Genomic DNA, 26237 nt, shown 5'->3' with positions numbered 1-26237 from the left:
ACTGAAACATAACTAATCAGAAGGATTCACAGCCCATCCGCTTTTCTTGACAGAATTAACAAGCTCATACAGGAAATAAACACCTATGTACTCGATGTAGATGCTGCATTTACATTTGGACAAATCATTTCGGTAAGCTTAAAGTTTAGACACTTTTTTTCGTTTTTTCACACAATTTTTTATGAAAACTTGTATTCTGGCAGTCTATTGTGAACTGTGAGATCATCATCTGTGCCGATAAAGCACAAAGTATAATTATGTGCACAACTAATCCACAGTGCTGGAAAAGTGATGATTATTGCAGGTGTTAGAGCATTGAGCTGCGAAGTTAAATTTCATGAAGTTACATTCTGTATTACATAATCCTTTTTTCCTAACCATCAAGTGCCACTTTGGACTGGCGGATTACTAGTAATTGTTTTAGTATTACTAGAAATGTATTTATTCCTTGTGCTTTTATGACACACATGACGATCTCTCATCATACACTGGACTGCCAGATTACTGATTGATTATAATTGTTTATAATTGTTTGATGTAATTGACCAATTCAATGCTATAATTGATCAATACATAGATATAATTAACAATTGGTTTATATAAATGATCAATTGATTGATAAATGGACCAATTTATTAATATGGCTGGTTGATTAGTCAATATAATTAATCAATTAATTGATTTAATTGATCAATTTATTGTTATAATTGATTAACCCATTGATATAATTGATCACTGGAATGATAAAATTGATCAAGTTTGATAAAATTGATAAATTGATTGGTATATTTTATCAAACAACTGATACAATTGATAAATTAATTGATATAATTGTTTAATTAACGTTTAAAACATAGTTCATTGATATTAAGCTAAAATAATATTTATACCAATATTAAAAGGTAACGTATTGTGTTTAAGTATTTGGTATTGTAAGTATATAAGGTATTGTTTTTATTTTTTACTAGCTGTGCTACCCAGCGCTGCCCGGGTAATAAAAAGGTTTTTGGACAGAAAATTGGTTTGTATTTAACATATAACAACATTTACCATTTTAACTTTCAAACTACATATCATGAAAAAAGTGTTTTTTGTAGTTGAAATAACTTAGGAAAGAAAATAAAAACAATTGTAAAGGTTATCAAACTTTGTCAAACAACTTCTAAACTTCATATCATGATGAAGGTTTTTTTGTGCGGGTCAAATAATTTAATTAAAATAAAACGGCAATAAAAAGGTTTAATTGTAAATGTAAAATAACTAGCAAGTAATAGCTAAATTAAGTCGATTTTGCTACAATTACAATAAAAGATGATTTAGTAATGACAATTAATATGAATTGAAAAAAACAGATTAAAACTTTCCAATGAGTAGAATTAGTAAGAAGAATTTGCCTTGACCCCAAATATAGTAACCGAACCTTACGAAAAATATTTTTTGACAGGGGAATCGTAACGTGTGATCACATCGGTAAGATAATCAGTGTGCGTTGTAGCTATTGCCATAGGCGGAATGACAGACAGATAGATCCACACACCAACTTTGAGAAATATATACCCTACATGACGAAAATATTTGATGGATTTAATAATTTGCGAGTTTGCGTACAGTCAACTTTGTGAAATATTAAAATCGGCGAATAATTAGTATTGCTTTTAACACAAGGGAGAATAACTACTACCTCAAATTAAAAACTAGCCACTAGGCAGAGTTAGTAAACGTAGCTGAGTTTCAAACTCTTGTAAAATTTTTGCCAGAGCTTTGATTTAAGCCCGTTGCCAATGCATCACACCTCTTTACAAAAATTTGTTAAGGTTGTCACAAGTTATTTGGAATTCGGCACGGCATCACGTCAAAAAAAATTTCCTGCAGTTCTTTACGTTGAAAAAACTCATAGCTTACCACAAGTGGTTGGTTCACCAAAAGCCTCCAAATCGATGAATATTTTTGAAAACCTATGAACGCAGCAATAAATTTATAGCTTAGCCTAAGCGATTCGTAGTTGTAAGCTAAATAGAAACCAAAACATATGGTGTGTGCATGCGAAGGGTTAACTCTATTGCTAGTCGCAATAGAGTTAACTCTTAATAGAAAGTGACTGCTTTCACCCGTTCAAAATTCTTAGCTAAACAGAAAGCTAAACATGTGGTATACGCGTGTGAAGGTTTTACTCTATTGATAGCTGCTTTAACAGGTTAGCTTATTCGCGAATGTGTTCATCCGCACAGAATTTGGTCCACAAATATGCTTGAAAAAAACAATATTCGGGAAATTTAACTTCGCAAATAATTTCATCATGTAGGTTATATAGATTTATTTATATATAACATAAACATCTATAAACTACTGTTCAAAGTATTTTACGTTTTTCCCTGTTGTGGTATTGTTTTGAGATGCTTGCCTGAAATGCCTGTATTGCTGCGCTTGACTGAAAACACGAAAAATAAACACACAGTGTATAAAAAGTTGTTTATGAAATATGGAATAGAATTTTTAATTTTCATGGCTAAAAGTGTTCAAAATCATAAATTTCATTGTTGAACCTGCGAGTTAGCTTTTTGATCATTTTAATGAAACTAGAACAATTGAAGCGAAGCAATTTTTATTATTTTTAGTATTGAATATCAACTAAGGCAACTCACTCTAGTGGTTCAGTTTAGTAAAAGGTTTAAAATATGTTTGGTTTTCTTATGTGTTCCTTATGGTTTGATGTTCCCTTATGCTTCCTTGTGTATTCATTACAGCATATCAAAAAACATTTGATGTGGCACAGACAATGCATCTATATTAATATATTATTATATATAGTCTATATATTTGCCAAAGTTTGTCAACTATCAACTTTTTCTGTCGTCTGTTCTTTGGTATGCCCAGTTAAAGCTATTAACATCCTGGAACTAAAATTCAGAGTCCTAATGAATTTGAACTCACAGAGTCTGCGTCTGCAAATTTTTTAACGTCGAAATTTATTACTGAGCTAAGAAAAGCACATTGGTCAAAACGCATTATCATATACTGTATATAGCGTATGCAGATGCTAAATGACGTATTTGGAATTTTATGAATTTTATTAACTCTATGAAATATGGTGTTTTTTTGCATTTTCGTGAACTTCTATTTTCGGCTTTTCGTAAGGATCAATTGCTAAATCATGGTGAAGGTCAATATTTTTTACTCGAACCATTGTATTATCTCGAGTAGGAATGGTCTTTACATTCTCTCACCGTTTGGTCAGACGAAGAGAGTATATCTCCGTTTTACATTTGTACCAGTATTTAGAGGTACCAGTATCGTCATATTCAGAGTTTTTGATAGATAGCTTCTGGTAAAACAGTAACCTTTTTTATACACATGCTTTTATGCACGAGTTGTTTATTTTTTCTTTTAATTTACTTACATATTAAATATAATAATACAAACATATAACTTTGTTTCTATTTTTAATGATGATGATTTTTACTAAAAGTTTATTGCATTAGAAAATTACTATGGGTTTTTATACCACTCTTTTTGTAGTGGCAACACTGGCATGCCAAAACTGGTATGCCAATTTGCATGCCAATGAAACGAACTAAAATCATATAGTCGTATACCAAATAATATTTCATTGTTATCGTAGCAAAACAGACTTAATTTACTTTCACCTTTTTGCTTTAGACTTTAGCTAACCTACTTGCTAATGATTTTACATTTACATTTAAGCACATTTAAATTATTACTTTTCTCCCTAATTTATTTCAACAAAACACTTCTTTCAAGTTATGAAGTTTGAAAGTTTCAGTTGTTTGACAAAGTTTGAAAATCTTTACAATTGTTTTAAATTTTTTTCTCAATTTATTTAAACTAAACGAATACAAGTACACATCTACACAACTAAACTTTTTTTCATGACATGTAGTTTACAAAATAGACTGGCAAATTTTGTGATATATTAAATAAAAATATATCTTCGGATCAAAGATTTTTTTATTACCCAGGCAACGCCAGGTACAGGGGACATGGTAGTACAACTCCGCTGAGTGCGCGGTGTTACAGCTAGTTTATACATGGGTAAAGCTGTTTTTAGCAAGATTGTGACATGCGGGACGCTTATCTGTGTACATGTATATATATATATATACATATATATATATGTACATCTCAAAGTTTGCTGTCGTTCGATGACTGTCCAGCTATAACAATTAGTCTAGTGATAAAAAATCTGTAGCTCAGAAAAATCGTTTTCAAAGCTTTTCATCCAAAAAGCGAAAAGGTAACTCAATAAGCTACATGGATGCAATAGATTCATTAGGCAATATGAGTCACTATCTGAGTTAAAACCTGCATAGTGACTCTGCGTTACACACAACGTCACTAAAGCTTGCTCTCACGGTTTTTAATATTATGATTAACAATACGGATAGTAGCTGACTCAAATTAGCAACTGGCAATGTGCCAGGCTAATGGCTAGTGTCAGGCCACCGCAATACTTGCTACTGTTTATAAGCTGTTTGTAATACACATGCAATGTAGGATATTCTACTAGCTCTAAAATATAATAAAAACCATGTCCGTCTGTCGGTCCAAAGCCATACCTAAAGCATTAGGAAAATATTGCACTTTACAAAGATCAAAATATTCAGATTTCTAGGAAAGCACGAGGCCATATGCACCACTCGACAACAAATACAGTTACCATAATTTGGAAGCGTTAGATTTTTTATAAACAACCTGAGGCTATATTTTAACATGGTTTATTGTCATAAACGTGTTTTTCACTTCCTGAAGATGAACTAAGGCAAACTTTCAGAAGATTTCATCATAAGTTATTGGTGTTTTTTATCAAATGCATTATTTTACAATTGAGGTGATTTGATTGTAAGGGTGTTTCTAGAATAAAATTGAAAGGTTTGGATCACGATTACATTGCACAGAAAAAAAAATATGTAAAATGAAATCACTGGTTGCTACTACTGCTAATGCAGCAGTTGCTGGGCTGCTCTAATTTTCTGGCCTCGTTGCAGCTATAAACATTATAATCACACTTTCACTTGATCTGAGCACTTTTACCATAATCAAGTTTTGTTGATTTTAATCTACTGTAACAAACATCCTGGCAGTCAGATCATCTCAAACGTAAAAAAATAATCACAATGGTAAAAATACTGATACTTTCCAATACAATCCACTAAAATGCTGTGTAAGTTCAACTTAAATAAACTGATTTATCCCATAAAACATTTTTTTGCGATTTTTCAAAATTTAAAAATTGTATCCTGTTAAAATCTGAATGGTTCATACCACCCTAAATTGCATAACACTAACACAATGACTATTCTTAAAAATGATTTTGAATAGAGAGAAGTGTCTGAGAATAGTGAAAAGCTTTTTTGTATTTGCTAATCAACAAAATTATATTGTCATCATAATATTGTAAAAAACTTTGTCGGTCTTTACTTGGCAAGATCTATAGTATTACATACAGAAGAGAAAATAGATAGGAGTTTGATTCGTTTTTATTTCGGAAAAAAAATTCCTTAATTGAGGAGCTTATGACTACCGTAAGTCCTCATGCTCAAGCTGCGCGGCTTGTGCTCAAAACCAGGTGACTCACAAAAGAAAAAATAATCCTCCAACAAGTCGCATATGCCCACAGACCGCGGCTAATGTCTGAGGTTTTGTCGTCCTTGACCCCTTCAAGAGCGAAAGTGTTGAGAAGGGTTTCGCTATACCCCCGTCTTCTTGAACAAGAAAACAGGCTACATCAGTACATGTGAAAATAATTTTCTTTTACTTTCAAGTTATTAAAATTCCTAAACCCTTGCATCAACAACTTACTTGCCATGTCTCAGTTTAAATTTTTATTGCGCTGTTAGAGGGCTTCACATTTATGGAAAGATGCAGGTCAAGAACAAAACACAATCATAAGTTTTAATAGCCTATGATTGTGGTGAGTTAAACATTAGCAATAAATTATTCTTTAGTCTGAAGTATTCCATAAACATGACCTTGAAAATAAATGAATAAGTTGCCAAAATCTTGTACATGAAAGTGTATCTTGACTGCGATTCTATGGTTATAGCGCGGAACTGCGCCGAGACCGCATTTATCTAGAAGCCGCCCTAAGCCTCACGTAAGTTTTAAGAACTTGGCTTTGGCTGCGGCCTATGACCTTAAACCAGAAGCCGCGCCCAATGACAAGCCGCACGGCTTGAGCATAAGGACTTACAGTATATGCTCTACCCAGCTGAGCGAGAGCGCTTCCTTATATACAAATAAATTGACTCGCTCCTGATAATAGAACCGAGTAAAGAAAACCGTATAACAATAAATATTTTTGGTCGCTTATGCGTTGGCATGGCTATAATAGAATACAACGGCAATACAACGCAAGCAAAACATAGTAGCGATAAGTATGATGAACAGGTTATTAACATTATAATAAAACAAGAGCAAACAGATATAGAAATATAAAAATATTTACAAGAATTGAAAATTCATCGGCGTCAACTACAATATGCATTATAAATCAATTTGACAAATTCGTGACTAGGCTGCAAAGCTTAAAAAATAAAGATTATTTAGGAAATGAAGCTTTCAAAATTATTTTTTATGTTTTAGTATTATCATTATTTTTCTATCGGTTAGCAATAATTTATAAAAGGTTATGATACTTTTAAATATTTTAAAAACAACTATAGAACCAGTTTTTGTTTATTAAAGTTTAGAGATACAAAAATACAATTCCTAAAATTTATAATATCATTATGCAGATGTATGGTATACAAGATATAGTATGCAATGTATAATAAGCAACTGTACTACATGACATTTTTGTAGTATATTAAAATAATAGTTTGACATTAGAATACAATCAATATGATTTTAAAATATTGAAAAATAGTTTAGCCTAATATAGTTTAATATAACACAAAATAGTAAACTAATAACAAACAATATAGTATAATATATTGCATTATAATATAACACTACATAATATAATATACATGTACCACAACATAGTCTGAGAAAATATAATATTATATAATATAGTTCAACATATTGCAATAAAAATAATGTAATAGATTACAATACAGCAAAATACAAAACAAAATAAAATAATAAAAATATGATATATTAAAATATACTATAATATATTACTATGCAATACAATATAGTGTAGTGATTATTTCATATTATGCAGACCCTGCTCATCATGTCTAGGTGTGTAAATGAACTGCTGCTGATAGGAGACACCCAAGGAGTGAATGAAGTGTTCGATGAACTTTGCAAAGTTGTATTTGTCAACAAAAGGAGTCTCAGAGGCAAATGGGTAGGTATCATGACTAAAGACAGTTTTTCAAAATATAATTGACACAGCTTTATAAATGATGGCTTTCAGAAAATTACAGTAGTCATCATAATTCTAGAACATTCTAGTATTTTTTTCATTTTTAATAATTTGTTTGCAGTTTTTAACTTCAATAAAAAGCTAGGAATTTAAAAATTCTCACTTACGTATATGTTTTTTTATTTTCTCCAATCAGTGGATGTAATTTTATGCTTGCGGAGTTTTATTGGTCAAATCTTTTTTGCTCAACTTTATTGGGTTTTTTTCTGAAAACTCAGCCAATTTTTGTTACAGGAAACATATTGGCTATATTATTTTAATTTATTGATTGTTGGTATATAATGTATTTGTTTGAACATTAAATCTTTAATTACTATCAAACCTTTAAAAAGAATGATATTCATTATAACTGCAACAACTATCTCTTTAACTACAGAATTTACATTGCCGATCATAATGCTCGAACCACCAAATATTTTTTTTTATGTTTTTTTGTCATTTACGGTATTAACTCATTTTATTTCTGATCTCAGATCATCTACGCTATTCATATTTCTGAAGCAGTTATGTAGACACTCTGTCTTCGACCAAAAGAACTTTCAAAAAATATATATTTATTAGGCACCCATTTCATCCGATCTAATGATTAATAATAAAGGCTGACCAACTAAGTATTGAAACACTACTAATACTCCAAGGATGATCAATTTACTTTCATTTAACTAACTATGTAGTATGTGGATGATCAAAATAAATGTTAAGTTTGACCAATTTTGTTGATGAAATTTTTATTGGGTGTTTTTTCCATAATGTGCAGAAGTCTCTGTTACACCTAAACCAAACTAAAAAGGTAAAAACCAATCGATATTTAATAATATTCATGTGTATATCATGCTTATATGTCTATTGATGTGTGTATTGCCACAATTCCGTTAACTGTTGCCTAAAGAAATTAGTAACCAATCCTGTTTTTATTTGAAGTGGTTCAATAATTACAATCATCACCGTGGCTAAATGTGTTCAAATTTTTTTGGTCAAATTTTTTGCTTAATCATTATGCTGTTTGTTTTTTTGCTGCTGTTTGTTGCAAGCCAAGCTTTGTAAGACTCGCTATGCAACCACTTTTATTGTTATGTTTTAATTATTCACAACTAATAACCAATTATTTCATATATATATATATATATATATATTATTACTATTGCCCTGGCTGTGAGAGATTGTCAGATTTAACAACATGAATTAACGTACAGTTATTCCAAAATACCAGCCGCAGTTATAATTAGTGTCTGACAGGCTACTAGTTAAGAATTCAGATATCGTACAATGCATTGTTTTCCCAGCTTCTAACTGTGGTTTACAACAGATTTATGGCCAGCTAGATAGACATATGGGCATGGGTGTTGTGAGAGTAAAAATTGTACCCTAGCAGTTTTGTTATGGCGTGAGAGATTTGCAGTTGTGCTGATAAAAGGCAGATAATAAGTAGGTGCACAACTATTCAGAAAGTTATAAAGCTAGTTGCATAGTGTGTGTGTTGGAAATTTGGGTGGTTAAATAAAAAGGTTTTTTTATAGTTCAAACCCTATTTGTAGCAACATTTTATCTCACACTGTAACTCTGGCTTTTGTATATTAAAAGTTAGTACCCTGGCAGCTCAGTGCCTTGTGAAAGATTGGCGGGTGTAATACTTAGGCGCGAAATTACACATCAGGGGTGTAAAAAAAGTATGCATAATTATTCTGGAACAATACAAGGGGTGTATTGGTGCCAGTGGTAAAGTATAATTTGGTCTGCCAAGCTCGTAGTTGCGAGTTTCAATCAAGTTGAAAAAAACTATTTTATTCTAACCTCTGAGAGTGCCTTTGGACTAACGGACAAGTGAACAGATAGACAGACAGATAGACATGGCTTTTGTTATAGTAAAGATAATTGATAAAGTATTAGAATATAGCACCTGCTGACCAATGTCACTTTAGTAGGATTTTTAATACCCTTGTCAAATGCTATGATATCACATTGTTTTTACTAGAGATAACTTGAGATCTTTTCAGCAGTTTTCTAACAGTCTAAAATTAAAACTAAATTACTGACTTAGGGATGACTTGCTACTGCTGCCGTTGATCACCACAGAAATTGTAAAAACTTAAAAAAATTACAGTTATTGCTTCTACTAGAAAAAGAAATGTAGCAATTCTATGAAACTACTATTGCAAACGTTTTATCATTGTTGAAAATCTTACATTCATATATACATATATATATATATATATATAAAAAAAATTGTTTCCTCACCCCGGATACCCCGTATGGGTGGTAAATTCTGCTCTAACTCGGGTCTCCTACCAAAGACCTGGGAGTTTGAGCACTCGTCTCAAGATCTTAGCTGTTCCCAATAACGCACTTTTCTGCAACTCACCTGAGTTGATTGTTGTTGGTATTTGGGCAAGCCACATTTTATGCGCCGGTGTTATTGCGCCCAGTGCCCCAATGACTACTGGGATTACGGTTGTTCTTACATTCCAGCATTTTTCAATTTCTTCTCCAAGAGGGAGATATTTCTCTACCTTTTCTTTTTCTTTGCTGGCTATATTGTAGTCATTGGGTACTGCTATATCTATTATAGTAGCCCTCTTGTTCTCCTTGTCTACCACCACTATATCTGGTTGGTTTGCTAGGACATGCTTGTCAGTTTGGATGTAGAAGTCCCAGAGGATCTTAGCGCGGTCATTTTCATTGACCTTACCAGGAGCTTCCCACCAGTGTTGTGGTTTATTAAGGCCATACTCATCACATAGACTTCTATACACAATACCTGCGACATGATTATGCCGCTCAGTGTATGCGTTCCCTGCTAGCTGTCTGCATCCACTGATGATGTGTTGGATGGTCTCAGGTGCATCTTTGCACAGTCTGCATCTAGGATCGTCTCTAGTGTGATAGATTTTCGTTTGGAGTTGCCTTGTTGGGAGCACTTGCTCCTGGGCTGCCATGATTAGCGACTCTGTATTGGCCATTAGGTTTCCTTTGTTCAGCCACATATATGTCTGGTGAAGATCGCCAACCTTAGATATTTGTTGGTGGTAAGCACCATGAAGAGGTTTCGTATGCCAGTCAATTTCCTCATCATCAGGGCGTAGGTCCGTTGTGAGAGCAGCCGATTGAAATTCAGCTAGCAAATTATCTGAGATGGCCCTGGAGGCTGCATGGCCATATATATATATATATATATATATATATATATATATATATATATATATATATATATATATAGACCTGGGATAGACAGATAGCGCAGTTGGTAAGGTATCGGGACCGTGATCATTAGGTCCTCGGTTCAAACCCCAACAACTGCACTTTTCTGGTGGTCCTTAGACAAGACCTTTGCTTGTGTAACGTCTACAACCTCTATGATGAGTGCAATAACCAAAGCCATGCCGGCTCGGACGTCGCCCGGTCAAACAAGGTCCGCGCTGCCTGTAGCTGAACCAGGACAAGGCAGTGAAAAATGGGCTACTGGTTCAAAACGGATGAAATGGACTCGGACTGATAACACGGACCTCATGCAGTGCTACTTTATGAGTGAACCTCAAAAGTGGGGCTACATGGGAAGGATGCGTCAACTGTGGATAAACATGCGCCCTGAATTGCCACTAACCGCTAAGCAACTTGTAGCTCAGAGGAGTAACATAATCAAGCGGCACCTCATATCACAACTTGAGGTGGATGAAATTAGGGAAAAGTTCACCCAAGTAACCTCAACCAACGAGGAGTGCATATCAACACACACTGTCATGGATACACAATCATGTGTTGACTCACGGGCTGAAGAGGACATGCACTTGGACCTTGACCCAAGGGTGAAAGAGCTTGCGGAAAATATCATCAACAAGATGTCAGCTGCTAATGATTATGGAAGCAGGGTACCACTACGAAGAGTTAGCAAGGCCATACCTAAGAAGCTGTTAGAAGACATTAACATGGCACTGGAGTCGATCTCAACTGGATCAGTCAGTGAGACTAATGCCTTAATCTACAGTACAGCAACCCTCATCTTGGAGGAGATGGATATTAAGCCAATGCCAACAAGGCTTCAAGCCATTCCATCCTGGCAGCTGAGGCTACAAAATAAGATCAAGGACTTGCGCAAGAAAGTTAGTAGGCTCAGTGAGAGATCTAACCACAGTTTGGAGCGTCCAAAAAGGGAAGCCACAATAGAAGCTCTAGAATCTGCCAAACAGCGGCTAGTAGCACTCTCGGCACGACTGAAGCGGTACACCAAAGAGCGAGATAACAAGAGAATGAACAAACTGTTCATCAATAATCCATCTAGAGTGTATTCCCAGTTCAAAGGTGAACTGCAGAGGCCAATGTCTGAGCCTCCCCGATCTAGCACTTCAAAGTTCTGGAAGGACATCTGGGAGAAAGAGACCACTCATAACACCACTGCAAATTGGCTGAAGAGGCTTAAAGAGAACCAACAACACACTGTGGCTCAGCAAGGACTCACCATCAGCAAAGACGACATTAAGTGCAGAGTGCAGCGTATGAAAAACTGGGCAGCACCTGGCCATGACATGATTCAAGCCTTCTGGTTAAAGAAATTGACATCACTTCACACTAGAATGGCTAAGCAGATGGAATACCTAATAGAACAAGGTGACCATCCAGAATGGCTGACCAAAGGACGAACTGTGCTTCTGATAAAAGATCCAAAGCAGGGGCCGATTCCCAAAAACTATCGACCAATAACGTGCTTGCCCACTACTTGGAAACTGCTCTCAGGAATAGTTGCAGACAAACTGGAAGAGCACATGAGTCACTATATGACCAGTGCTCAGAAAGGAATTGGGCGCAACACCCGAGGAGCTAAACATCAGTTACTGGTGGATCGGACGGTCTGTCAAGACAGCAGGAGAAGGCAAACCAATCTTGCCATGGCTTGGATTGACTACAGAAAGGCCTATGACTCAATTCCCCATAGTTGGATACTTGAGTGCCTCAGTATGTACAATGTTCACCCTGCTCTTGTGGCATTCATCAAGATGTCAATGACCAAATGGAAGACGGAACTGGAGGCTAATGGCAAAAAGCTGGCGAGTGTACAAATTAAGCGAGGCATCTATCAAGGTGACTCCTTATCACCGCTGCTCTTCTGCATATGCCTAAACCCTCTAAGCAATATGCTGAAGGAGACTCAATATGGGTACCAGTTTAAGAGTGGCACCAAGATAAACCACCTCTTCTACATGGATGACATCAAGCTGTACGCTAACAAAGAAAGGGACATTGATTCGCTAATACACCTCACTCAGGTATACAGCAAGGACATCGGAATGACCTTCGGTATTGAGAAATGTGGAAGGCTTATTATTAAGAAAGGCCATTCTATGCTCACAGATGGCCTAAGAATGCCAAATGGTACCATCAAAGATATAGAAGAAGGGTACAAGTACTTGGGGATTATGCAAAGCAACATCAACCACGAAGCCGAGGTACGTCACAAAGCCATTTCCGAATACAAGAAACGCCTTCGGCAGGTCTTACGGAGCCAGCTCAATGCCAAGAACCAAATCATGGCAATAAATACCTACGCACTGCCAGTAATAAGATATCCAGCAGGCATAATAAAGTGGACTGAGGAAGCCATCAAAGAAACAGATATAGCAACTCGTAAACTGCTGACCATGCATGGAGCACTCCACCCAAAATCTGATACTATTAGATTGTATCTTGATAGGAAAGATGGCGGTAGGGGACTCAAAAGTGTACAGCAGACAGTGAAAGAGGAGGAGCGAAGCATCAAAGCATATGCAGCCTCCATGGCCATCTCAGATAATTTGCTAGCTGAATTTCAATCGGCTGCTCTCACAACGGACCTATGCCCTGATGATGAGGAAATTGACTGGCATACGAAACCTCTTCATGGTGCTTACCACCAACAAATATCTAAGGTTGGCGATCTTCACCAGACATATATGTGGCTGAACAAAGGAAACCTAACGGCCAATACAGAGTCGCTAATCATGGCAGCCCAGGAGCAAGTGCTCCCAACAAGGCAACTCCAAACGAAAATCTATCACACTAGAGACGATCCTAGATGCAGACTGTGCAAAGATGCACCTGAGACCATCCAACACATCATCAGTGGATGCAGACAGCTAGCAGGGAACGCATACACTGAGCGGCATAATCATGTCGCAGGTATTGTGTATAGAAGTCTATGTGATGAGTATGGCCTAAATAAACCACAACACTGGTGGGAAGCTCCTGGTAAGGTCAAAGAAAATGACCGCGCTAAGATCCTCTGGGACTTCTACATCCAAACTGACAAGCATGTCCTAGCAAACCAACCAGATATAGTGGTGGTAGACAAGGAGAACAAGAGGGCTACTATAATAGATATAGCAGTACCCAATGACTACAATATAGCCAGCAAAGAAAAAGAAAAGGTAGAAAAATATCTCCCTCTTGGAGAAGAAATTGAAAAATGCTGGAATGTAAGAACAACCGTAATCCCAGTAGTGATTGGGGCACTGGGCGCAATAACACCGGCGCATAAAATGTGGCTTGCCCAAATACCAACAACAATCAACTCAGGTGAGTTGCAGAAAAGTGCGCTATTGGGAACAGCTAAGATCTTGAGACGAGTGCTCAAACTCCCAGGTCTCTGGTAGGAGACCCGAGTTAGAGCGGAATTTACCACCCATACGGGGTATCCGGGGTGAGGACACAATTTTTTTTTTTTTTATATATATATATATATATATATATATACTTATGCTACAGACAGTACTGTTTCGGCTATGGAAGCCTCATCAGTGCAGCTCAGAGCTTTGGCAAGGGCTCATGCTGAGATCAGATATATATATATTTATATAATCTCAGTTTCACAAGTTCCCTGTATTTATATACCTATATATATATATATATATTTCTCAAAGTATGTTGTCATATGTCGTATAGCTGTCGGTTTTCCAGCTATAGATCTTAAAATCTTGGTTTACCACAATCTGATGGATTTGAACTCATGACGGCTTTCTCATTGACGACAGTTTTCATCCGGATGCTCTACCACTGAGCTATAACACCAAAACAATCATTTATGCTTTCATATAAAATATACAGTCTGCGCGTGCTAATTATTTTAGCTTTGAGTTTTTCACCAAAGATTTTGAGATTCGTTTGCCTCGGAGCTTGAACATAAATTTGGTTCTCGACTAAACTGGAGCATGCGCATTGCAATTAGCAAAGCTCCGGAAACGCTTAAAAATGGATAAGCATTTTACGCTTTGTGAATTCTTTACAAAAAGGAAGAAACCATGTGAGACGACGCCTACTTTACCAAAGATATAGTATAGTACCTTTCCAAAGATATTAGCTAGGGAGTTAAACCTTCCAGTCGAGTTACCCTGTATTGTTTTGGAAGATGATTCTCTTTTAAAAATGTAAAGTAAACAGGCCAATGCTGTTTATATTTTTTTTCCTACAATTTTTGGTGCAACTATCTGTGGCATTTTTTGCTGTTTCATTATCTATTTTTGCAATTTTTAGTATTGTATTTTAACCTTTAATGCTTTAGATGTTTTAAAAGCCAAACGTACGAAATGTTTACTTTTGCTTTCTTTTTCCATTATCATAACTATAAAACATTTTATTAAAATTAAACACGATCTATATATACCCGTTTCTATTTGTAGTATGTCGTATACAGTACAGTCTATGGTGTATAATGTCAAAAACATACTTTACCGAAGTATATCTCCAAATTAACCCAAGTTTTTCCTCATCTTGGAAAGGATTAAAACCTACTTAATGTTATTTTAATAGAAAAAATTGTTTCGGATCTCAAAAAACTTGGTTAGCAACGTTGGAACAGTTCTGCTAGAATCGGCTGAACTGTACGTTATTAAAAGCTATATTTCGCTGAAAGTTATAAACTTTTAAATTTACAGTGGTTCGAAAACCTTTTCCTTATGATATGAACTTTGAAAGTTACAGTTGTTTGAAAATTTTTGAAAACCTTTAGTTGTTTTATTTTGTTAAATGTTATTCATTTTGTTAATTAGCCTATATTTTAATAGCGATATAGTATAGTAACAAGCGCTATTTCCTTTCCTCAATAGCCGAATGTTTCGTTCATTAAATGCGCGCTTCAAATTTTTTTCCATTAATGCTCAATTTGTGTATTAGCTTACAGATCTTTTTTTCTAAACCTAACCAATTAGTAATTCGTAATTATTTTCACATTTTACAAGAATCATTTGTAAGATTAATGTAAGATTATCTGTAATATGTATCGTTAGTATCGGCTCTTCCTCACTCTCTTATATTGACATAAATTTACATACTTTGAGAAATATATACATGTATATATAGGTATAGGTGGATTTACATTATCTTATTACATATATAAACTTTGTATAACTTTTGAAGCTCATAATATAAGTTTTTACAGTTTGTTACGTTATCGTTTTTATTGAAACTTGACTTTTTTAAACATAATTTGAGTTTAATATCTGTTTGAAGTTTAACCATTTTTGATTCCTATCACTGATATCTATTATTACTTAGTTAGTTTCCAACCTTTATTATTAATATTAATTCTTCATTCAACCATTTTTGGCATATATTGTTCTAATAAAAATTTAACCACAAAATACTACCATATTCTGTCATGGTTTTTTATTAATCTGTTAAATAAATGTATTCTCAAAAGTTACACATTGTCTAATACCTCCAAAGAAAAGAACCTGTTCTGCACAAAATCATTCTCTCATGATATAAAGTTTGAAAGTTACAGTTTAAAATGTTTGACAACCTTTAAGCTGTTTTTATTTTCTCCCTATTTTATTTCAACTACAGAAAACCCTTCTCTCATGATATGTAGTTCAAAAGTTAGAATTGTAAATGCTGTTATCTGTTAAGGACAAATCAATTTTCTGTCAAAATACTTTTTATTACCCGGGCAACGCCTGGTGGTGCAGCTAGTTTATCTATATAGATCTGTATTTATATACAGTATATATATATATATATATATACATTTGCATGTATAAATATTTTTATTTATATATAAATGTATATATATACCTATATATATCTACATACATTTATTTATTTATATATATATATAGACCAAAGAAGATTAAATACAAATACATCTGTATTTATCTATATATATATATATATATCTATGTATATATATACTTTTATGTATCTACCTATATACCTATATCTACACACATCTATATATGTATATTTATATACCTATATCTACATACATCTATATATGTATATCTATATACATCTATGTATCTCTATATATATATATATATATATATATATATATATATATATATATATATATATATATATATATATATATATGTATATATATATATGTATATATATATATATATATATATATATATATATATGTATATATATATGTATATATATAAATACATAGATATATATATATATATATATATAGATACATAGATGTATATAGATATACATATATAGGTGTATGTAGATATAGGTATATAGATAGATACATAAAAATATATATATACATAGATATATATATAGATAAATACAGATGTATTTGTATTTGTTCTTCTTTGGTATGGGTTCTTAGTTTCAAGGTTTTAATAATGGCCATAGCTGGACATACAGAAACCAGATGACAAACTTTGAGAAGTATATATAAATATAACATAGTATATACTAGCTAAATTTGTAGGCACTGCTTACAACACAGTATCCACACCCACATTGATCGGTGCAGTTTGCGTTGGCACGCATTTCCTCCAGGTCAAAGCTAGAAATGACAGGTGACCGTTGTTCAGTTCATGGAAGGGAATCAAACAGCACAGACTGAAGTGGTGCAGGGCTAGGCCATCAGCTAGCTAAAGCAAATTTAGCAGCTGCAGGATAAGAAACACAGGCCCAAGGCGGCCACCATGAAAACGCCCCTTCAACGTTGGGATAGTTGGGTCAAGGGCTTGTCTGCAAGAGCTGTTCTTGCTTTATACAAAAGTATCCCTTTTTAAGTTCAACTCAAATTACTACCTGATTACTATACAATTTCAATGGCATTTTAAAATACCTTTCTATTTGAAAATCATAAATGTTTTGAATACTTTCAAATTTTTGAAAACGAGCTGTTCTAGCAATAGTTAGAAGCCAATTAAGAGTAAGATAATTTTTTTCTTAAAAGTGGCTGGCACCATGTTTGCTGGATATATTCCTTCTTCTCCCTCAGCCCCTCTATCTCGGCCTGTTAGGGTTGATGAGGCTCTGGCTCATGTCTGTCTGGAAAGGTTAGTCTCTGCAGCTCAACAAGCAAATATCGAGTCATTTTATGTAATATATATCATATTCATATATCGAGTCATATCAAGCGAAATATCTAAGATTTTTTGTTCTAATTTTTGAGTTTTCTGTTATTTGAACTACAGTACAACATTTTGTACCATAATATGAAAACTATTCATGTAATTGCTATAAATATAAATGAGAGTAATCCAATTTTTCTCTTCAAATGTAGTTAATGTTAACAAACGCAAATAATAGTAATCATATTTTTTATTTGGTAAAATTAGCTTAAAAAATCAAAAATTTGCCTTAAATTGTTGTTTTTTCATTGTTAGTCATTTAGAACCCTTAGTTACAACAAGATTGATGACAATATCTCAATCATCTAACAAAAATCACTAAGAAAAACTGTTTTATTTTTTAAATTTTTAGTTTTAACATGAGCAAAATAATATGTGTTGTAACAATGACATTTTGTAAAAAAGAAATGATAGGTCTACTTCTACTACAAATTAACCAATATCACTTTTTCCTCATGATGAATCAATCGACCACAAAAGTTGCAATTTATTTAGAGTAAAAAACCTTGCGTATTACTAGCGAAAAATTAACCCAAAGAAGCTTATCAGTTTTATTAAAATTGAGTACTTTCAATAAATATTTTTTGAAAATTTCAAATTTTTATCTAGCTTAGAAACTAAACATCAAATGGTACAAATGGCGTTTCTTTTGCGGTGATCAAACAAACATGAAAATTTGATTATTTACAAAATCTTATCATTTTAAACTATTGGCAAAGCATTAATTTTTTTAAAAGACTGCTGCATAGCATTGTATTAATGTATTGTTTTACTTGAGCATATTTCAATAGGATTTTTTAAAAATGTGCTGCAACTTGAAAAGTGATAATACTTTCTTTATAGAGCATGAAGACTGCAAGTCCAAAGTTAAAATATAGGTATTTAATTTGTTTTAAGCATGCATGGTAATTTACCCAAGCTGAAAGCAACATGTAACAATTAGCCAATGCAAAATCCAAAAGGCTGGCTTTGTTCAGGCCCCTAATGAAAACGATAGAAATATTTGTAAGTTGTTTATAAGTGCTCCAAATGGATTCATATAGTCTGTTTAGTAGGTTTTTATGCAAAATTGTGACATCTTCATTCTAAATGAGATTTCCGCTACGAAACACATTAAAAGCATATAGTCTATTATTATAACAGCTGACCAAATTATTTTTCATTGTATTAGGAGCGAAACAGACTCTATTTAGCCCTCACTTGGTGATTATTTTGCATTTACATTTAAACACCTTAACAGCTGTTTTATTCTTTCTTTCAATTTATTTTGACTGCACAAAAAGCTTGTTTCATGATATGAAGTTAGAAAGTTAGAATGGCAACTGTTTTTTATATGTTAACTAAATATAAATTTTTTGTGCAAATTTTTTCTTACTTTGGCAATGTTAAAAATTCAGTTAGTTTTAATTTTGGATAGTGAAAGCTTACTTATCAATACTATTAACCAGACCACCCTGTCCAGAAACTGGAGACGCCGTTGGAAACAAGATACGCAGACGTTGCACACCGCTACGGAACAACGGACAGCTAAGTAGAACACATCTACGAACGTTATCTATCTCCAATTAAACCTGAATCTTATTTAGTTACTTTATACAGAATTTTGTTTAATTTTTTTTAATCGTTTCTCATTCCATCCCTTAGTTTACTCTATTATTAGATTATTTGTAAACAGAAACTGGGTTGACCAATTCTGCTTTGAAAATTTACTGCTTTACCAATTTATTCAGTTTCAGGGGATTCACAGTAGTTAAAACCCTGATATAGTCGGTCCTTACTGGTTCCTGCTGGGGAGCGTGTTGCGATTGCGTTGGGGTTCCGTCAGCCTGTGTTGCTTTCTTGTGCTCTCATTCTGCGTGTGTCATCGTATTGTTAGCCAAGCTTGAGTAAATAATAAGGCAGCCTGATAAATTTAGTGAAATTTCCACATACATATACTATAACTCTACTGTATTTCTCAAACAAGCATGAGTGTACAGGCCTACAGGCATAGCTTACGTCATATGAATGAAGATGCCTTGAGACCCTTTTTCAAAGCTGAGCTATCAGATGCAAACAATGATGTACTCAACATGAGCACTAAAATACAACAATCAGCTAACACTGGTAATAGTACTGGTACTGATGTGTTGCTAGAGCCTGAGGAACTAAAGAGTTTCTGGAGCACACTAAACCCTACAATTACACTATGCTGCTGATAGATGACATTTTTAAGACACTAAAAGGTGTATCAAATGCTGAGGAAAATGAGCTGAGTGAAGAAGTCTCAGAGTTGTGTCAAACTATGGCTGAGCTGCATGCTACTGTAGGTACGTTTCGTGACACTATAATTCAATCTTTACAAAATAAATTATTGCAACTGAAATCGAAGGCTTGTAGTACATTCGCTGACTGTCAGAAATATATAGCTAGCAGCCCTACCCAAACCACAAAGCTAGAGACCTGGACCAGCACTCTAGCGAAAGTGGATCAGGAAATAGTCCAAGTATACGAAGATCTACGCAGATGGTCAGATGGAAAGCTTTATGGCAGTACTCAACAGGACATGGACAAGATTAGCCATGATGTCAGAAGTCTCACTCGGAAAGAAAATCAGCTACTCTTCCCAGCAGCAGAAAAATGTAATGAAAAAAGGGCAAACTCTGAAGAAGAGGACAGTGTGGCAGAACAAGAATCCAATATACACACCACACCATTCGTTCACAGTCAATCTATTAAGTTAGCTGTTTCCAAAACACAAGCTTTGGTTGAGGCAATGAAAAGGAAAACTAGCAGTAAAGAAACAGACCTTCTAAGCTGCTCTAGTCAGGACACGCATGGGGGTACCGCACTAGCCAAGGAGTTCGCACAGGCGATTGCTACAAGTTTTGCGCAGAGCATGGAGCTGCAAAGAGTACCAGTACCCAGCCTGTATGTGTTTAATAGAGATCCTCTGGAGTATGCTGACTGGGAGATGGCATTTTCAGCAGCAGTCGACAAAAATGGGATATCTGAAGAGGAAAAGATGAGACATCTACAGAGAAGCGTAGCAGGGCCAGCTAAAAAAAATGATACAGCGCTACTTTAGATTGAAGTTACCTAATGCTACCAAACAAGCCCGACAGGTTTTGGGAGAGAAGATTGGCGATGACTTCAAGATATGCAATACCTACAAGAAAGAATTGGACAGCTGGCCAAAGATTGGTAGTAAAGACCACAATGCATTCACCGACTATTCAGAATTCCTGCAACAGTGTCTGATTACTATAGATGACGTTCCAGCTTTATGCTCACTAAATGATTAGAGTGAGATACGAAAGGTAGTCGACAAGCTACCAGACTGGCTGGTCAATCAATGGAAAAGAAAAGTCACGTTATACAAATAATCTGATTGTAGAGTAAACTAAGGGATGGAATAAGAAAGGATTAAAGAAAAATTAAAAAAAATTCTGTATAAAGTAGCTAAATAAGGTTCAGGTTTAAGTGGAGATAGATAACGTTTGTAGATGTGTTCTACTTAGCTGTCCGTCGTTCCTTAGCGGTGTGCAACGTCTGCGTATCTTGTTGCCAACGGCGTTTCTGGTTTCTGGACAGGCTGGTCTGGATGATAGTATTGATAGGTAAGCATTCACTATAGCTGTACCAGGTTATGAGTAAGGGTATGCGTCTACGGGTGCAATAGGACTAGACACAATTCTTTGAGGTTGAATAGGTTATTTTATTATACGTGCCAGTTTTTATTATGCACCGTGAAAGCTAAAATAAAAGTCATAATGTTAAGAGTAAAATACATAAAAATCAGCAAGAATGCGATGAGAAATACGTTTATAAAAAAGATTAGTAATTACCTTTTGCCCTTTATTCTTCTGATACCGCTAGGTTTATGTTAGCTTATAATATCGTATGAGTTGTCTCGCCGTAGTGGTTTCTAAATAATAAAGAAAAAAGATTTTAAGAAATATTAATACACAAATGATTCAAGTTGATTAAAAAGAAAACAACAAAATCAGAAAATGGATGAATATTAAATGGTAAATACCTTGTACTTAACAATAGAGTGGTATAGTTTTCCAATACACGGTATATTAACACAATCAATCTACAGAGACCAGTGTGACCAACTGATCAGCTCTAGATGAAAAGCGTAGATAATCCTAAGCCGTTTCACATGACTCACTGTGAAAAATTATTGGCCGATACTGCACCACCCCGTGACCGGACGCATTGCAACGGCAAAAGTGCACCCCAGCCAAATTGTTTCACTGCACCACTCACACGCATTGACACAGCATTGTTAGCTTTGTTATGGCATAAATTTTTACGTACTGTTTTTTAAAGTCACAAGGTTGATTCATTTTTTCTTTTTGTTAACTAAGTTAAATAGAAGGGTTAGTCCAATATAAAATGCTGTCCTTTACAACTATATTGAGAATTGTGCCTGTCTGTCAAAAGTCCTAGATGAATGTTTAGAAAAAAATACTGAATTATACAAGAATAATTGTGCACATATTTATTCTCTCCACCAGGGGGTCACACATGGTGATCTTTCCTTTTCTCCAGACTAGACATTAGCACAATAAAGCCTGGTTCCCATAGACACCGCAGGGCTATCAGCAGTAAAATGTGAACCTACGCGCCGAGTACCGCTGGTAGTTGCCGGCGGTCAATGCAGAAGTTCAGCGCTGTTCTATTTTCGTGAGAATCCACGGACAAAACCTTCTTGAAATTTGTTTTACCAGTGAAGGTCAGCATTTTCAAAGTGGCATGACGAGCGAACATGTTTTATGCAACAATTAGTGATGCAGCTTTATGTGAACAGAAGCCGTGGAGCCTAAAATCGCAAGTTTTTTCTGCACAAGATTTTGCGCAGTCGATATGGGAACAAAGCTTAAGAGTTGTGTCCACCCATCTGTCTGAAGCCACAGTCAGAGAGTGGGCTACAATATTGCTTTATACAGGTTTTAAACTGACCACGCTTTGCTTAGCATTTCTCAGTCTAATTCGTGAGCAAATCATCAATTTTCCAATGTTGTAGCACAATTGTGTACATATATATATTTTTTCAGCAGACTTGTCGTTAGTTCGCAGCTAATGAACTGATTTTAACTATGATGAAAAGTTGAAAAAAAGTAAATTTTATCAAAAGTGGAAGTATTTTTCTATCAGTTTTAGTTGTTTTCAACACGAATAATTACATAGTGTAAAAGCTGTGGCGTTGGACTCTGCCGTAAGGAATGCTTTCAAGCATTCAACATTGACAGCTGTACTTTGTTGTATTTTTTTGGTAGCAGTACATTAGTAAATAGATGTTACATGTATGTAAATTTTATGTACATATGTAAATACATTTCAGTTCAAGCTATATGTATGTATATTCATAAAATGCAAAATTGCTTGAATTTTCAAAAATATACTACACGAGTTTTGGTTGTTTTTGGGTGGCTTTTACCCGGTCAAAAAGTTAAAGCACGGCAAAGCAGATTGCTCAAGCAGACAGACTAGCAAAGATTGTCGACAGTGTGCCTAGACAGAGTACCAGGCAGACATATGAGGGTTCAACTCAGCTAGAGTTAGACCAGGAAGAGGCTAGAGTGATCAGGAGAAACCATGCTCTGGCAGGAATCGCCAAGCCCGCCCGCGAGGCGAGTGGTCAATGGGTGCGACTCCGTGTTTCCCTTGAGACAGCCAAGGTCAACCTGCTACCGGTCAAGGCCATTTTGGGATTCCCTAACATTGAGTGGGGGATGAGTCGAGGCACTACTAGTAGCTTCCAGGAACTGCATGAAATCTGGGCAGAGGTCGCTAGGACCGCACGCGAGACGACCAGCCATATGGGCTAGCACTCTGCTTCCACAGAGGCACAAGCTGGTCCAAGGTTGGTCGAGGTCACCCTAGGACCTGAGAAATTGGTTCAGCTAATTAACCAGTTGGCTTGATGGCAGATCAAGGGCAATATGCCATAGCCATAAAATACCAAGCACTTCGGAGCCACACCGATGTGTCTTCAAAACATTTGGAGTTTGGGAGCCAGGAACCCAGAGTTCTGCATAGCAGGAGGAAATCCCGGAGAATCAGGCAGGATAGTGTGCTAGAAGCTATAATGGCTTATTGCTTTCAATCCCGGTGGCATGCCATGTGGCCTCGGCTGTGAGGAAGCCAATCATCTGACAGACACATGTCATGACCAACTTTGGAGTGGGGAAGAATGTAAGCCACCTCCAGTTTACGTGGTACTGGTCCAGACTGATGTCTGTTGTCTGCAGGTTATTACGAGGCTGTGAGGTGTGCCAGACTCCCAAACACGGAAAGACCAAGCCTGCATGAAGCCGGCAACGGTTATGCACTGACTGACCCTGGCAGAAGGTTGTCGTTGACCTGGTGGGTCCCCTCTCCACTACCCAAAGGGGAAATAAGTGGATCTTAGTGCTCTTGAACCACTTAACCATGTGGCAGGATGCCATTGCCATATCAGAGGCAACGACTACAGTGGTAGCCAGTGCCTTCGATCAAAGAGTGTTCCACTACCTGGGGCTTCCAGAACAGATCCATACAGATCTAGGCGCTCAATTCAAGAGCCAGCTGATGAAGGAGCTCTGCCAGCTCTGGAAGGTGAGTAAAACACAACCTACTCTCTACCATCACCGGGCAAATGAGATCATAGAGAAATAATCGAGGCCTGGCAACTCTCGGAGAGCCATGTTGCTGGAACGAGACTATGAGGAATGGGATGAGCTCTTGTCCAAGCCATGTGGGTGTACCCAGGTACCCCCACCCCCACCATGACAGGCAAGATGGCCAACTTCATGATGACCGGTTAGAATGTCGCCGCTTTCCCTCAAAGATGCAATTTACTAGCGACTACGTGCTGCGGAGGCAGCAGAGAAGAAACTCGTGAGGCCCTCAGGGAGAAACAGATGGAGACAAGGCAGACAGACCAAAAAAGCCACCGCTCTTTGCACCTGGGGATTAGGTGTGGTTGGTAAACAGGGGTGAAGAGGATCCAACACTAAGCTACCACATCTAACACTAAGCTAAGTTCGTGGGCCCTTACCAAATCATAACTGCCTGGCCCAACCACACCTATGTAGTGGAAAGATAGGGCCAAACCTGGACCTAACACGAGTCCAAGTTGAAACCCTATCATGCCCGTCCAGAAAGCCCTGGTCGTGCTCTGGCAACAATTGAGACTTGAAGAAGGCCAAACATGAAAGGGGCCCAGAAGGGCTCGACCTTCACGAATGAACTGCCCACAAACTGATGAAGAATTAACGGAGTTCTTTTCCCAAATGAGTCTAGCTAATAAGCTCAACGGAATAGGAAAGGCAACTCAGCAGGCCAATGCTGAGAGCGAACACTTGCACGGAAACTTGCATAAAGTTTGGAACTCTGAACTTCCTGCAGCACATCCCCAAAGCGAAAATAGAGAGGAAATAAACCTTTCCCCTCTAGACAGCCCCGATGAGTTGAACACAGATCTGAACTCCAGAAACCTAGATATGTCCTTCCAGGACGTAAAAAGTCCAATCACAGCTACAGCAAAACTAAATCATTGTTCGTCCCGTACCGGAAAAAAAAGCCGGAATGGTGCGGTGATTGGGTCTCGGAAAAAGGCAAAGACTTAGTCACAGACCAGATGACCCGGAAGCCCAGTCTAGACCGTCTGACCGCTCTACTAGGACAGCCGCCAGCTGGTCACCCGTATTCAGGCCATGCAGGGCTAACTTCAGAAAAAAGAGAGACAGTTCAAAGAGGTGGCCCGCAGTTCCAGAACCAGGATACCCCAACTATTGACAACAAACAGTTGATTAATCAACAAATTAACCACCTTGAACAGTATGTTAAGCCGCTCAAGGATGGTTAACCAGCTGGTTGCCCCACTTTTTTCTGGTAATTCCACACATTCTCTAATGGAGGAGAGTGTTGGGTCGACGGCGGCAGGCCATAACTCTGTAATTCTGTAAATGTTTTTTTATGTAAATATATTGCATGCTGTGTTGTTCGTTTAATTATTTTGTTGTTAATTTGTTGCAATATCGCTAACACCTCTTTGTTTATTGCTGTATTATAACCATGCCCATGCATTAGCGATTCCGTTTATTACTAATGTTATACGGTTTTTAACCCGGTTCCGTTAGCCGGAACGAGTGATATTATTGTATATAAAGGAGCACGCTGACTCAGTTAGGCAGAGCATATAGTCGTACACTCTTCAGTTAGTGGAATTTCTTTCATTAATAAAAAGTGAACAAAACCACACACATTCTCTTTTCTTTATGAAATAGTCTAGATCGTGCCAAGTAAAGGCCGGCAAATTCCCTTGCAGAACCTACAAAAGACATAACTAACAGGGCTAAGTATACAAGCGTACTGCTATTTTCTTTGGCTAGTGAGTATTGACAGTATAATTGTTATTTCACACTATTTTTTTCTGATCACTTTAAATGTTATAAATTTGTGTCAACCTTAATCTTGAAACATCCTGGCAGTTAGAATACTCAAACATCAAAAACAATCAAAAATGATCA

This window comes from Watersipora subatra, chromosome 6, assembly GCF_963576615.1.
Source record: "Watersipora subatra chromosome 6, tzWatSuba1.1, whole genome shotgun sequence".
Taxonomy (NCBI): Eukaryota; Metazoa; Bryozoa; class Gymnolaemata; order Cheilostomatida; family Watersiporidae; genus Watersipora; species Watersipora subatra.
Note: the sequence above shows the minus strand (reverse complement) of the source record.